This window comes from Gossypium raimondii, chromosome 2 (genome assembly GCF_025698545.1).
Source record: "Gossypium raimondii isolate GPD5lz chromosome 2, ASM2569854v1, whole genome shotgun sequence".
Lineage (NCBI taxonomy): Eukaryota > Viridiplantae > Streptophyta > Magnoliopsida > Malvales > Malvaceae > Gossypium > Gossypium raimondii.
Genome location: NC_068566.1, coordinates 46,294,122 through 46,312,149, shown reverse-complemented (window position 1 = coordinate 46,312,149; position 18,028 = coordinate 46,294,122).

The following is an 18,028-nucleotide window of genomic DNA, read 5'->3' as shown; positions in this document are numbered from 1 at the left end:
GTGAGAAAGCTGTGGAAGAGGTTACAACAGGTAGTTTTTTGTGTCAAAAAAAGGGAAAAAGAAAAGCAAGCTCAAAAGAGTAAAGGGCATTGAGTTGCAGAGCAGATATATATATATATATATATATATATATATATATATATATATATATATATATTGTAGATATTAAAGGAGGCAGATAAGGAGTGAATTGAAAATGGCAGGTTATCAACCAAGTTGCACTTTCTTCTAATTATAGTAAGCTAACACTGTTCAATGTTGGAACCCTTCATGCAAACCAAATATGGATTGTTCAAGAAACTATCCAGCTTTCCCTTTTTTTTTTATAATGTGAAATTTAGCCTTTAATATTTATATATTATCAATTTAGTCCTTATTTTTAAGCTAAATTTAGTCTTTTTTCTCACTACTAACTTTTTAAATATATTTTAAACAGAAATATTGATTAATACATTAAATTTTAAAACACAATAAGTTTGCATGACAATTTGTGTACTTCATGCTATTTTTATAATTTTATTTTTAAATTATTTGTTGACTTGACATAAAAAACAAATAGTAATATGCCACGCTACTATAATTAAAAAATCAATATTTTAGTAAATATTTTCGTTAAAAACGATTTCACTTTAAAATGTTAATTACTAAATTTAATTAAAAACTAAAGATTAAATTAAGAGAAATTTTTTGAAAACTCTCCCTCTTGGTGCATAATGCTTCCACAGAATTGGATTCACCCCCCACCCATCCACAGTTAAAAAAGCAAATATGGTAAAAAAAAAGTGAAGTAAATTTATGTTAATTACTGTTCTATTTTACCATAAAATATATACAGATATTGTTGTCGGCAAGAATTGTTTAATGCTGACTGCTCACCAAACTCATCTACTAATCTTTTCTTTTTCTCATCGTATGGTATGCTTTACTCCACTCGTTTTTTTTTTCTTTCTGTTTGGTTAAAAAGAAAAGAAAAGAGAAGAAAAGAAAAGGAAAGAAAATATAATGATTAGTATAGGACGACAGACACTTTTCTTTATACAAAGAATCTTTGCATCTACCAATGCTTAATAATCATCATACAACACCCTCTCTTTATATATATTTGCACTTTATTCTTGGTTTTACTCATTGAAGTGCTCATTATTCTCTTTTGAAATTTTCTCAGCTGCCCATTAGCTACCTCCATTAAAATTGTCTCAGCTTGGTCAGTTTTTTGTCTGCTGCGTCTTCTTTTATTTTGGTGCTCTAATATAAATCGGTTGATTAAATTTGAAGTAGAGTGGAATCGAATTTTTAAGTAGAGAAAATCTTTTCGATATTATTTTTCTATTCATAAACTCAAAGTTAAGATTATGTTTAAAGGATATTGAGTTCTTTACCACTCGACTTAACAAATGTTTAGGGTACTAAAATAAATCCTAAACAATAAACTTTAAACCTTAATCCTTGAATCCTGTACATAAAATACATTACTTTTGTTATACAAATTCGAGATCATGTTTAAGGGTACCCAAAAAAACCCTAAACCTCAAACTGTATATATAAAAAGGCATTTCTTTTACTATACAAATTCGAAATCATGTTTGAGGGTACCAAAATAAACCCTAAAACTTAAACACTATGCATAAAAAGACACTACTTTTACAATACAAATTCAAGATCATGTGTACGGGACATCGAAATAAACCCTAAATGCCGTATACATAAAAAGACATTCCTTTTACTATACAAAGTTGAGATCATGTTCAAGAGGCATCGAATAAGTCCTAAAACTTTATACGTCCAAACAAAATCATACAAAATTAAGGTCATGTTTACGAACACTAAAATAAATCCTAAACTCTAAATCATAAACTTTAAATTCTATACTATACAAATTCGGGACACTGAAAATAACTCTAACTTTTAAATCCTAAACCTTACTTGTCTTATATAAATTCAAGATCATATTTAAATGGATTCAAACTTTAAACTTTATACCTAAAAAAAAAAAAAAACCTTACTTTTATTATACAGGATTGAGAGGGCATTGAGTTGTTTATCAATGTGCCTCATACTTGAGTTATTTTCAGTGACTGTTCCCTCACATGGGGATATTAGACATATAATAATAAGCCATTGTTTTGAGTAAAATTAGATTGTTTGATATTAGATTTTTACATACTGCCAAAAAGCCTTACCTCTTTATGTTTCTTTTACCTGCACCCTCAGTTGAGTTAATTATTTATGTCTTCATCTGTCTAAGATATGAACATTTTTTAAAAAAATTTATGTACTTTTTTGCAATGTGGTCCTATGCCTATAGATCCCATAATTCATGTATATAAAAAATCATGATTACTTCTATATTTTGGATGTTTTTATTATTGTTTAAGAAATGTTGATTTCAAATTGAATTCCTACCATTAATTCATAAAAAATTATCAAAATATTTGTAAAAATAGGATGCAAGTCGAACCTTTGAAAAATCAAATTAAATTAGTATGAATTTCTATATTAATTAATTAAAAATTATTATGATTTTTATTTTCATAATTACAGCTCAAACTCTTTAAAACAAAATTAATTAGAGTCAACTGTTTAGATCGCAATTCTCCAATTAGAATCACTTTTACATTTAAGAATTTTTCAATACTTACGCGTTAAAATAATGATGTGTCACATCATTAAAATAATTAATTAATTAATTAATAAAAATGGGGGTTAATAATGATATGGGTGTGTGTTACATATAATTCGACGGCACGTGTCATAATCATGTGCTTTGTATGATGGTTATGTTACCGTACGGTAGGGGTCCATGTGAAAGAAATCATCATGATGGGTTCATTTTTAGCCCCAACTTTGATGAGCTACGATACGCATCAGAGCCGTCTATACCTCTGGAGAGGGACCACGTGTACGGCCCTGATGGTTTTATAAAAATTATTTTCAGATGTTGACTGTCGGCACACAAAGAGCTCTCAATTTAAAATTAGGCCCCCCACCTCACCGCAAACAAAGGTATAATAAATTCAGTTTTTATTAAATTTGTTATTTAAATATTTTTATTCCATCAACCACATCTTGGCATTGTTGGCAAAATATATAAACTCGAGTTTTTCATACCTAATTGTTATGTATGAATTTTCAATTTCACTATGTACATTTGCTAGTACGATGTGTGAATTGTATTGAGATATACGTAATTTGGTGTAACTTTTATGATCATATCTACTTTTCTTAGACAATACTCATAGCTTCTTCTTAACCAATAAATAGAAGGATAATGCGTGTTAGTGCACTTGAACCTATGTCCTCCTGCATTGAAAACAATGATCATACTAATCGAGCTAGAACTCAATCGACTAAATTTTAAGTTTTAAAATGAAAGAAAAAGCATAATTACTCTCATTTAATTAAATTTACTTTTTTTTATAATATGAGAACAAGTAACTCATAAACAAATCGATTCAAATAGAGAAAATTTGGTTCGTTTTTCTTTTCAATTTAATAAAGTAAACATTTATCTTAAAATTGGACAAAATTTCTCATCTTAATTTCTCAACCTTTTTGGGTTTACATTAGACATGGAATTTAGCAACTAAATTTAATTTTGGTTCATCTGATGATATGATATTTTGACATTCACTTGATGGATTTAGAGACTAAGTTGAAAAATTACAAAGTTGAGGGGCTAAACGTTGTTTTACCCATTTTAATAATAGGTTATATAATTTGGGGCGTAGTGCGTTTGGGAAAAGTAACAAAAGGAAGAGGGGAAACCTTGACGCAACTAAAAAAAGACTAGAGTATATAATAAAATTGAGAATAGTCACGTGGTCAACTACTGTGGGGGATGATGATTCATGGGATTTGGATCTTATTGGTCAATCTCCGTACCATCCACGCCACCCTCTTTTCCACACCTTACGTCACTTTTTTTTTATGAGATGTTTTTTAATTCGATATTGCACGTTTTATTATTTATATTATTAGAATCCATTCTAGTTGGATGACTTGGATCTGCTTATTCATTCGCTACACATAAAACAAATCCTTCCATTTTTATTCAATTATAAACCATTTGATTAAATCGATAATTAATGATGATTGTTGATCTTGGGAGAAAAAAAATCGATTAAGTTTTAGCTCAGTTGGTCGATTGAGTCTCAGCACAGTTGGTATGTATATTATTATTGATGCATGAGGGGTTATGGATTTGGGAGGAGTTATAGGTAGTTCTAAACATTATATAAAAAAACAGAACCTATAATGAAATTATTAAAAAGAAAAACCCGGACCCGTTTTCGTTTATGTATGATGTATGACCCCTCAGAACAAAATGTATGATGTATGATGATGGGTGAGGAATAATAATACCTTACTCAATGCCGTCAATTTAGTGTAAAAGTTACAACTTTCAAATCATGTGCTACTAACATTTAAGGCAAAAAATTGGCAATCAATGCATGGTCTCTCATATGTTGTTGGAATTATTTCGGATAGGTTCCTAGTTTAGATATCAAACAAGGGAGAAGTTAAAAATTCTTTTAGGAGGTTAAAATTTTCATCATGTGTTTTTATAATTTTTAAAAGATTAAATTAAACTTTTATCATTTTAGGGAGTCAAAGTGTAATTTTACTTTTATAAGTTTAAAATTTTAAAAATTTTAAAGGACTTAAATGGAAAATATAGCCAGCTCCTAGTTTTGTCCCTAATATCAAATATGGTTTAGATTATAAATAAAATGAAAACATTTAAAACAAATTTATTAGGGAAAACTTATTTTCTCAATCAAATTTGATTTGAAAATTTATCGAGAAAAAATGAGTCATAAATTTTTTAATTAAAATAAATATTAAGTATAATAAAGCAAGTTTTATAAAATTTAGGTGACTTAATAATTAGTCGTTGACTTTGTCAATGCATCCATTTCTTGAAATGATTTTAATTAGGTGGATGATATTAGATTTTATATGCATCTTGACTCGAGTTTAGAGATAAGTTATGTTATTTACTTGAATTTTTGTTGTTAATGTTTGTTTTGGTGATTTAATTTTCAAAATTTCAATTATGATTTAGGAATAATAATGTTAATATTTTAATTGAATTTAGAATGTTTAATTTATGTTTATATCATTATTGTTATTTATTTGTGTTTATAGTTTTTCTTAAAAGATTTTTTTTTCTATTTTCTGATTATTTTTTTAATTATTTTGGATGATTGAAGTGGCGGTCTAACTGGTTCGATCACCTATTGAGTTCTAAAAACATTGTCGTCTCCTATTGAATTTAAATAGAATAATAGTTTATCTAAATTTAACCATATTTAAATGAATTGTTCTTTTATTTTATGGATAAACCATACCAATCATATTTGAAGATGACCATTTAAGTCACTCTTCTATTAACTTGCTAATGGACGTCAACGTGGGCCGTTAATTTACTTTTCCACGTATCCACTACTATTCAATAATCACTAACTCAACTATTCCTCGAAAGAGGTTGGCTTGGAAGTTGCTTGTTGGGATCTAAGGATCGATTTCATGCAAAATGAAGGGTAAACAATGGGGGTGCTATAGCTTTTTCTTTGGGACTCTTTTCGATGCTTAATTTAGGGGAGGAAGATGATGGAAATAAGGAGTAACTGTAAGGTTAAAGAGATGATGAAGGTGAATGAAAGCATACTAAAATCATTTTTAGGATAGGATTTTTGGGATTAAGGTGTAATTTTACTATTGTATTACATAGAAACTTTACAATTTTTATAAGGATTAAATGAGAATATACCCTTTTTTTGGCAGCAAAGGCCCTTGCCTTTCCCTTTAGCATCGTCCTTGATCATTGCATGTGATTAATTGGAGTAGACATCCCCAGTGAGACAGGACTGTGCCTAAAGCGTTTTTGTTGGTCCCGTTTTCTAATTTGTGAGGTATTTTTTTATATTATAATTAATTATAATATATGATAAAGATCGACTGGATAAACAACGAGATAGTAAAAATGAAAAAGAATTAATATAAACATTTTACGTGAAAAACTCCTCTAAAGAGGAGAAAAATCACGAGCAAAGAAAGTTTTGATTTTTCACTAATTGAGTAAACAAATAAGAGTACACTATACAGAAAATAAACCTAAATGTACATTACCCAAAACCTCGAATAAAAAACTCAAAATTTTAAGGAGCAAACCGGTAAATAAAACCCTAAATTTCATAAGACACTCACAAAAGGGGTATAAAATATTCTCCATAATTATCACGAAAACTCTCACCAAAACTTATCTGCGACTATATCTTGTCGCCTAAAAAAGAAAGCCCTATAGTTGATTGGCGTGTCTAAACAAGGAGACAACAGCTCCTTCAAATAGGCTTAGATTAGACTTCTAATCATCCTAAAATATTTCTGGAATAATCAGAGTCCAATTTGGAGAAGAAATTCTGTTTGAAGTCTAAAACGTGGTTACCAAATAGGAGAACACGTTGTGACTTCACAACATCTCATTCTTCTCGTCATGTCGTCCTGACATCAGGCTTGTTTTGACATTTCTTCGAATGCTCGTCGACTCTAGTCCAAATACTTGCAATGTGTCTAATAAATACGAGTCACACTCCACAATATATATCATCGTAAAAAGAAACTGATATTTGAGTCTCTAATAAAGTATATATATTGTAAAGTAATTTAACAATTATTATAATAATTATATCAAACATTCTTAAATAATTGCACCCATGTGACCGTCCGGGGAATTTCGAGACAGACTCAATATGTTGCAACAAAGAGTCATACATCATCACAAGAAAAAGTATCTTCTTTATTACTTTAATTAAAACAATTTTTTAAAAAAATAAAAAATTAAAATCATTTTTCAATAGAATAAAATTTCAATCATAATAAAGTAATAAAAACCTTCTTTTTTGAAGCTTAGCTTTCAATTATAACCAACCAACCATATTTTATTTTCACTTAATCTCATAACTAATTTGTTTTACTTATTATTTTAATTACAATGATTAAACAAATTTTTAAGCTATTTTTTTAGTTATAGTTTTACCAAATTTAATGTTATAGTAGATTGGTTCACTAACTGTCCATAAATATTCAAATAAAAATTGGAGTTTAATAGGTTAAAATATATTTCTTTTTGATAATCGGGCTTTATGGTTGTACCTCTCAACAATGTCGTTTTCAAGGTTTGAAATTAGATATTTGTTTTCGAAGTACAATGTGCTTTACCATTACACTCAACCACTTCTTAGTGGTTAAAATATATTTTAAGTCTTTGGGTTCTTTATACATTTGGAATTTATTTTATTTTTATTTTAAGGAATGTAATCTCTTTATTTTTTAGATTTAAAAATTTAAGTCCAGTTGTTAATTCTAGTTATTTTTTTTTGTTAAATTCAAGTTTATTAAAATATATATTATATTAAATGGCTTCTATTTTTTTGTCATTTCTTAAGGTATCTATTGGAGCAAGTCCAGTAACTAATCATCCGCATTCTGTAGACCCATTAAGGGAGTAGATGTTGGTCACGAGTTTTAAAGCTGCTTCATACCCAGGGCGAGGATCGAACCCTGGACCACTGGTTAAGGTAGGAAGTATTATTTTATTTTAAATTGTCACACCAACTAATTTAATAAAAGAATGTGAAAAATATGAGGATTAAATTTTGAAAAATAAAAATAAAAAGTAAATATCACAAAATGAGGTTAATTTTTAGGAGGAAAGTGGGATTCAATGACTTGTTTACTGGGGTGTGTTGAAAAAGTCCTTGGTCTCCAATTAACATTATTTGATTGACCAAAAATTCAAAATCCCATATTTTACTTTTTACTTTATTTTTTAAAGAAATTCTAATTGTCAATCTTGGTTGATTTTATTATTATTTCTTTATGAGTACAATTATTTTAGTGGGTCCACAAGTATAGTAACATTAGGGGTAGGATTTGGTAACCCATTATTTTCATCAACTTAGAAGTTAGACCTATATATCCCCTAATATTTAACATTACAAAATCTTAAAATGTCCTCTACTTCCTAGGTTGAAATTCTTTCCACAATGGTATTTTCGTCATTTCCAAAAGAAAAAGGTTTTTGAGAATAAAAATATTTATTGGTACTGCTAACTTATTAGCCAGGCTTAGAAAATGTTGGTAATGCTGACTTATTAGGGGCAAAATGTGAATTTTTGTTATACTAATTTATAATATTATAAAATTTAAAGGGATAACATAACAATTTCCCATTTTTTAAGGCCAAGCAAAGGAGGCATCCTATAAAAAGGTAAATTACTTAGTTCATCACCTAAGTTTTTGAACACTTTTATTTTAGTCACCTAAATGAAAAAACTATTGCCATTTCAATAATTAATCGTTTTAATCACCCAACCATTTTCTTATTAATGATGTTTGATGTGGAATTACACTTCATGTCCACAAAAGCACTCCTTGCTGGTAAATAGTTTCCAAGTAATCATGTAATTTTTTTAAAATTCATTTTATTTCACCTATTTTTATCGTAAAAAACCATAACCTAGAAAATATTTTTTCCATAAGGTTCATTGTCTGCCTCGTGGGAAAATAGGGAAATGAAATTAAAGCTTCAATGACAACAAATTGGTTTACCCAATGCTATCCCAATGTGCTATTGTGGCTTGCCAACTTCCTTACTCATAGCTGGGGCCATATATGCATATTCAGCCCCTAACATAAAGTTTTTGCCTTTCTTGTTCTAATGAATGATCACAAAGAAAACGAAGCAATTTTAGATCTCACAAGAGCACTAGCTTGCAAGCCAGACCACATTTTTGAGTTGCTTTCCATGACTCGAAGGGTGATCATGCATCCGTAGTTAGAGACTATGAAGCAGCCTTATGTCTTGAACCCAACCACTTTGATACTCTTAAGCTATATTGTAACATCCTCGTTATGCCTCGGAGTTAGGAACAATATTAAGTTGGGTCAAGAATATTAGAGAATTTTATAAAATAGATAAAATAGGAATTTCGAGTAATAGTATAGAAAGTAGTTAAAGCTGATAGAAAATTAGAAATACTTTCGAGATGAGAAAAATTAATTCAAGGTATTGACTTAATTGTAGGAGAATGGAAAGTGTTGGGGTAAAAGTAAGAAAATCAAAAGTTTAAAATGATTACATTGAATTAGAGGAAAAGGGAGGAAGAACCAGAAATGAAATATTTACCAAAGTAAAGTATGAATCATGCATGGTATTGTAGAGAAAGTTGAAGGACTAAATGATAATTACTTAATTACTTTTGGCATGTACATAGGTAATGTTGGTTATAAATGAAATGTTTTAATGGACCTAAATGTAGAACTTGGATACTTTTTTTAATCTTAAAAGTTTAGCCTTAACCAAAAGAGTTTATGATGAATTATATGATTATTGAAATTGAAATTGAAATTGAGCTTATGTGGTTGAATTGTGAATTGGATTGGTTGAATTTTGAGTTTAGTGCAAGGACTTAAGTGATATAGATCTGAAACTTAGGCAAAATTTTCCCTTAATTTTTCAAACATCGAACCATAAAATGGTATCAATACTGTCAGGGGTATCAATACTTTGAGGGAGGTATCGATACTATGACAAGGGTATCGATACTTTTGATTTTTGCTAAATTTTTCCAGACATCGATGCTTAATTTGATATCGATACTTGGGCTAGGGGTATCTTTACCCTATAAAAAAGTACTGATACTTTGATTCCAAAAAGTAGCTTTATACTTAATAAAATTATTTGAAACAAATTGTTACTCGAAATTTTACCGGAATGAATTCAATATAGAAGATTAATTGAGAAGTCTAAGTTTGTTACATCGCAATATTCATTAAATAAATCTAGAGGAACAAAATACATCTGTTGTTGCTTTGACAACAAATGTAGCATCCTGATACCTTGACCTAGTGGCCGGATCGGGCAAGTAGGTCAAAGAGCAATAGTGAGAAAATCATATCCCCATAAATCATTTCCTCTCTTCATTGTTCATTGCAGGCAACCTGATATTTGCCATCCTTTTTCTTTTTTTGTTCGATTACCAAAAATGGGACACCGTTATTTGTGGACATGTCCTTGGAAAATTTAGAAGCATCGCCATTATTTTTGGATGAGGTGACTGGTCGGTTGTCACACTATTGATCGTGAAGTTTCATGAAAAGATTCGAGTAACGAGATTTCATTTTGCTAGGTCAAGCTCCTTGAAAGCTGAAGAATTCGAAGAGATGTAACAACATTGATGAAGTAGAAATGCCTCGTCTTAAACCCTTGTCGAGTATATATATTTGTTGCTGCTGAGGCTTCAATTTCGTTCCCCTATTCTCTCACGAGGTAGACAATGAACCTTATCAGGAAAAAAAAAAACAAATTTGAGTTTAGGATTCTTACTTTACAGTAAAAATAGGAGAAATAAAATGGATTAAAAAATACATAATAACAGAGAAATTATTTACCAACAAGGAGTGCTTATATGGACATGAAGTGTAATGCCACATCAAATGTCATTGGTGAAAAAACGATTGAGTGACTAAAACGATTAATTATTGTAACACCAATGATTAAATTGAAAGCTTTTTATTTTGGGTGACCAAAATAAAAATACCCCAAAAGTTAGGTGACCCACTAAGTAATTTACCCTTAAAAAGATGTCCTTATTTAAAGACGTAATAAAATAAAGATATGTCATTATTTTTAAAGACGTAAAATATATCTATATAAAATTAGCTCTCTAACTCAATTTAACTAAAATTAAATTATTTTGAGAATAAAAAATTAAAATTTTCAAAAATAAGAGACGAAGGTTGAAACTTAAGGTTTATTGAAAAGAAAATGATAAATATTAAAACTATATATGCAATTTGATCCAATGTGCATTGTCATATATGAACATTGATTTTGTGCGATTTTATACATAAAATTTTAATTTGGTTCAATTTTCATAAATCACTAACGATATTATGAAATTAGCACCATTTTATGTTGATATATTTATACACAAACAATTATATTCATTCAATGTGAAATAAATTTATGTATTCATTTTTTAAATGTATACAATTGAATCAAAATTAAATTTTCATGTACACATATAAACCACAATTTAAGTTTTACGTGTATAGTTAGATTAAATCAAAGTTCATGTATCAAATTGCACATTAAATTGAAGTTCATATATAAATTCTCAAAATTATTTTCATCAATTCTTTACCCAATGAAGAACAAGGAATTAATTTAATTAATTGTAAGGATTTTTTTCTTTTCTTTTAGCTTAGCTTGGAAGATTCGAGATTATATAATCAAAATAAATTTAAGTTTAGAGACTATTATTAAATATGGGTTATTTGATATTGATTTCATTAAGGATAATTTGGAAACATCAGTCATTAAGGATAATCAAGTCAAGCTAAGTTTGAGTTTGGATAATTTTCTAGAATCGAAACATCAGTCGGCCAAATTTTTAAATATCTCTATTTCAAAAATTCAGATTTTTCAAGTTCAGATGTTATGAGTTTGAATCAATTTCAAGTTACTCATACAAATCATATGAGGTCGGATTAAATATATTCGAATGATTGAGTAATTATCATGAAATCAAATTGATACATATTAATCAAATTAAGTTTTTGGGTCCGGATTCGAATTTGGAATTTAGATGTCCAACCATTGCCACAACTGAGTAGCTTATGGGTTGCTCAATTTGTCAGCATAGGGTTGCATAATTTTCTTGTTGAAAATTGTGTCCTCCTTTTGCTATCTTTTACTTTTTAAGTTGTTGGGATAGGGTCACAATGACTCACAAACCTTGACTTTCTAGCTGAGAGATAATATATCAGTCTTTTCTTGCTAAAGTTTTTAGATCTTATTTCTGTACCAATCACATATCAAGTTTTGGTTAAAATATGCTTATAGTCCCTCTACTTGTATTTCTAAGAATTTAGTCCCCTTTACTTTTTAGATTTCAAAATTTAGGCCTAACTGTTAATATTGTTAATGTTTTTTTAGTTACAACATCTTTTTTTTTTCATCGCATGGCTGTTAAGTGAGTAGTGTTTTTTATTTCAAAATAATACAGCACCAAATTTAACAAAAAAAAAAAAGTGTTAATAATTAAACTTGAATTTTAAAATCCAAAAGCGAGAGACTAAATTCAGTTCTTAGTCTACATCTACCGAAATTAATATATATGTTCAAATTCAGCATTAAAATGTTTGGTCATGGTAAAAACATATTTTCATCTCTTTAAAATTATAGATCAATAAAATGATACTATTATATTTTGACCCTCCAGATTTATAATTTAATCCGTGATCTCAAATAAAAATTTTTCCTTGATATTATCTACCACATGAACCACTTCAAGACTATTAAGAGACACACATATATAGTCTTTCTCTATCAAACTATATTATTTTATTTGTAGAAGCAAATTCAAAATAAACTAAACTACAAATTATTTGAATTCAAAGCAATTCGAACTCGAAAAACTTAAAGCACCTTGCATTTGAAGTAACCAAAGTTTGAAATGATTTAAATACATAATAATTTAACTTGAAATTTTTGAAAGTCAAAGATCTGAAATTCATATGCAATACCAAAAAAAAAAAAAACAAACAAACAAACAAAATGAACCTAAAATAATAGCGTAGCCAACGTTTTTGACTTGTAATGTTGTAATTATTTAACGTAGGGAGGTTGCTTGTCTAGGCTTATTTCAAGTTTCAACAGATTTGGTGATGTGGTATTGGGTGTTTACGAGTGCCTAGTCTCTTAAAATGAAAAATTTTCTCTTTAAATTCTCTAAAATTTTATAAGTTTTAAGTTAATATATGAAAATTACATTTTAACCTCAAGAATGATAAAATTATAACTTAATTTTATAAAAACAATAATAAAATTATATTTTTAACTCTAATAAATTTTTAATAAATTTAATTTTCTCCAAAAGTTTATGGTTTTGCCCTCTATATATTTATTACTTAACGATTCAACATATATGTGTATATATATAGCTTTTGACTGTTTACCAATGTTTTAGAATTGAATCAGTGTTGAATTAGTCAAATTATTAGTTTTGGTCCATTTAGTTCAAATTAAATAATTATTAATTTTCTATAAGAAATTTAAAAATTATAAAATTTAATTTAACCTTCACAAATAAACTTTTTTCACCTCTCTTTAAAAAGATACCTTAATTTTTGATCCAATTAATCCAACTAACCAATATAATCCATTTTAAGCAACTGGGAAAACATGGAATGATAAAATTAACTTTGTCAATAAGCACATTATGAACTAAATCAAGATTCTCAAGTTATAGATTAAACGAAAACCGACAATGATTTGATTAAACAGATAAAAAAACAAACAAAACCCAACAGAAACTAACTGAAAGGGTTTTGTAAAAAAAAGTTTAAGTAAGGGATGAAATAAAAAAACATTAATTTCATATCATAGTAATGATTCTAAATAGTTTTCCACCAAATCATGATTTCGTTTCATAGAAGAAAAAAAGAACCCTAAAGCCCCTGATAGCTTTACAAAACCGACCAAGAAGAACACAAATGTCTAAAAGTGTGAAAGATTTTCTAGCTGTAATGAAAGTGACAGAAACCTAAATGGAACATGGAATTTACTGCAGATTTCAGGCACCCGACTTAATAAAAGTGTATGATGTTTTGAAGTAGATATAGCAAAAGTTGAAATCTTTAAAGCAAACTGGATGTGTATGATAACGACATAGTGACAGACAACATTGAAAACAAGGAGCAAAGCAGCAAATTTAGTCATGCTTTATGTCGGATTCTGATTAAATGCTGTATGATCTTCAGCTGAGCTTGCAAGCAAAAGCGACGGGAAATTATGTGATAGGTCGAAATAATTTTATTTTTTTTTAATTTTGAAGGTTGAAGTTAATTAATAAGTTGTATCAAAATGATTTAAATTGAAAATTTCGTTGACACTGAAAAAGGTAATTTTTTTATTAATGAAGAAGGCAAGAGATTGTATTAAATTATTATTTAAAAGGATTAAAATTATAATTATACCACGAGAAAAGCATGTTTTGCGATTGTAAAGCTGTGCTTAGATTAAAATAAAATAAAATAATTAAGATAAAGAGTTAATGTGAAAGAGATCCTTTGATCATGATGGCACAACTACTATCACAAAATTTAGAAAAACAAAATGCATAACTTGGAATTTACAACCCAACTTTCGATTCAATTTTAATTTAGTCAACATTATTGTTATTGTAAGGTTGGAATGTGTTTAAATAAATTTTTTTCTAATTTAAAGGTTGAAAAATTATGTGTAAAAGTAAGTATTGTATCAAAACTTGATTTCATATTTTCTCGGTACTCATTTAAATGAATTTAAATAATAAGATTATTTGGTATTAAACTTTATAAATAGGATTATGTTGTGGATCAACCCATATAAACAAAAAAATAATAAAAGTGGAGAAAAACGAATATAAATATTTTACATGAAAAACCCTCAAAGAGGGAAAAACTAGGAGCAAATGAGGCATTGGCTTATCATTAATGGAGTAAGTAAAATGAGAGTACAATGAGAATACTAAAACCCAAACCTCGAATACAAATCTCACACCCAAAGCTCTGACAAAAGAGGTTTCACAAAATTCTCTTAAAGTTGCCACGAAAACTCTTATCAAAACTCATCGGCTACTACATCTTGTCGCCCGCAAAAGAAAATCTCTGTAGTACTACATCTTTAATTATCTCTTAATTGGTCTCTTTTAAATAGGCTTAGATTAGATTTCTAATCATACTAAAATATCACTGGAATAATCAGAGTTTGCTTGGGAGAAGAAGTCCTGCTTGGAGTCTAAAATGTGGCTACATAACTTAAAGAAATCGTCGTGACGTCCCATGTATGCTCGTCACGACGTTGCCGCCACGTTCATTTGGAGTTTCGTCACAACGTCGCTTGTCTTCTCGTTGCGATGTCACCTTTATTTTACCTCTTTTTTGGTAAATCGTCGAATGTCTTCCTAAGTGTCTGCAAAACTTCTAATAAATGCGAAATACATCCCATATATTAGAAGGGTAACACATATAAATTTTGTAGTAAAAAATAAAAAAGAAATAACACGTGATAATTTTTTAATTTGTGAATTTAAAAATTTTATTGTGATTAAATCAAGTCACATTATCAATTAAAATATACACAAAACAATTTCTTTACTTGTAAATTTATATAAATTTATAATACATTAAGTGCATAAAACAATACACATAAATTTTAGGCTTAGCTACTATTAGTGTCATACATTATAAATATTATTTTTAAAAGTTATAGATTTTATTTTTATATGTTATAAATTATAAAAAGATGTTAAGTTTATAATATAACATCACTCCTATATTAACCCTCTAATAAAAATTAGGATAAACTAAATTAATAGTCTTTCAATTATGTATTAATTTTCATTTTCATCACTCAAGTAAAAAATAATAATTTTATCATTAATATTTTTGAGATTATTTTTATATCACTTGACGGTTAAGTGATTAACAAAATGATGACATTAAATTTTTTAACTAATAAAATAATAAATTTAGTTTTTAACTTTTATACTTTTGTGAATTTGACTCTAATTTAATATAAAAATTATAAAAAATAAGATTCTTTAAAAGTTAGAGATTTCTATATATATATATATATATATATATATAGAAAATTATGAAATACAAAAATAATAAATCTCAAAACTATATACAAGCTTTGATCAAATATGTAATTTGATACATGAACTTTGATTTGGTACAATTGTATACATGATATTTTTTTTGGTACAAGAAGAAGGATAAAAACTATAACTAGGCAAGGCGAGGCCAAGCTATTCTAGAGCAATCATCCTGTAGCGGTTGAAGAACTTCATCTGGCAGTTGTATGTAGATATACTACTCGGAGGTCTTGAGGATGCCATTGATGCTAAACCATCGGCTACCCGGTTATCCTTTCTAAATACATGTGTAACTCGAACCATCCAAGATAGTTGGAATAGATCTTTAATAACTCGTAACACAGCTGGGCAATGCTGTTCTATTGAAGTTGCTTGAATCAAATGAATAGTTGCAGTACTATCCATCTCAAGCACTACCCTTTTTAGCTCTAGATTCCAAGTTACTTGTAGTCCCTCAAAAGCACCCCAAAGCTCGGCATTGAGTACAGAACAACAACCAATATTTTTAGAAAAACTAGCAATCCAATTGCCATGTTGGTCATAGATTAAACCACTAGTTGAAGCATTCCTAAGCACATTACTAACAGCACCATTGGCATTCACCTTATGTCATCCATCCTTAAGTGGAATCCACTTAACTAATCTGCAAATTTTAGTTTGTCTTTTCTTCAAAGAACTCGCCATCTCATGATTAGAATCAAGATAAACATCTCTCTGTAGCTCTTCTCCAAGACACTATCACATTCAATGAAGAAAAACAAAATTGTTTCTTCTAATCTATTTTTACAAATTGCAATTTTGATCCCTCTTCTTTGTTCACATTTAGGATTTAATTTTTATATTTTACTTTAACATAATTTGTTCATCTATTTTTACAATGACATTAGTTAATCCATATAGTTAATATCCTTAACAATTATAGTTAAAATATTGACGTCAAATTTTCTTTAAAATATCTTTCTAGCACACATGAAAAATTATTTCATCATGATAAGTTTGAATTAGTATTTTCTTTAAAAAATCTACCTTAATATTTTGACCAAAATAATTAAGGGTGTCATATATTTGGATTAACTAATAATATTATAAAAGTAGAGGAATCAAATTATGTCAAATTAAAGTATAACTATTAAAATTTAAATTTAAACATAATAAAGGGACCATAACCATAATTTAACCTAGAACAATTTGTACTCGCAATAATTTGTCATTTGATTTGATATTTTTAAAAGTATTTTTAATCAATAAAAATATTTTCACCCATTATGATTAGATTTAATTGCACAAACATCCCCAAATTATGACCCTCATTTTAAATTGGTCTTTAAATGACATCCCCAAACTATGATTAGAGTCATTCTAATTACAACTCAAGCTATCAGGGTTATATCATTTAGGTCCCTAGACTACTAAAAATCGTTAATTTAACCATTAAATGGCATGCTAGATCTTATGTGTCATAATATTAAATGAAAACTTAAAAAATGAAAATTGTAAAATGATGTTTTAAAACCTTAATTTTACGGTTTGAAACTTTATAGAAACTTTATCGTTCACTTTTTTCCCGTTTTGCTTTGTTTTTAGTTTTAAAGTTATACACCAACATTCTATTTCTACAAAATTTTTATTTTAAAGTCAATTTGCATAAGATTTTACGTGTCATTTAATGGTTTTAATAACAAAATACCTAATTAATATAACATTGATAGTTTAGGATGTAATTAGAATGTTTTGAAGTTTATAAATTTAAAATAATTATTTCAATAATTATATATTAAAATTTTAATAAACATATGATATATAATTATAGGTTAAAATATGTCATAAGTCTCTATACTTTCAAAATTAGAAGTTTAGTCCAAATACTTCTATTTCATGGAATTTAGTCCTTTAATTTTTAGTTTTTAAAAGTCAGGTCCAATTGTTAACAGTGATATTTTTTTGTTAAATTTGCTACTATGACATTTTAAAATAATAAACATACTCACTTGGTAGTCATGTAATTAAAAATAACTTTGTAATTAACTTGAATTTAACCAAAAAAATTAATAGTGTTAACAGTAGGACCTGAATTTTGAAATGTGAAAAGTAAAGGACTAAATTCCATGAAATAAATGTACAGGGACTAAATTATTAATTTCCAAACGTACAGGGACTTGTGGCAAATTTTAACTATAATTATATATTAAAAAACAGTTGAAGCCTATAGTTCGCGGGTAAAGTTAATAACCAAATTAAGTCTATTTCGTGACTAAGTACCACGTGTCAGATTTCTATCTTATCCACGTATATCGTTTCAAAACCACAACTTCAAACGG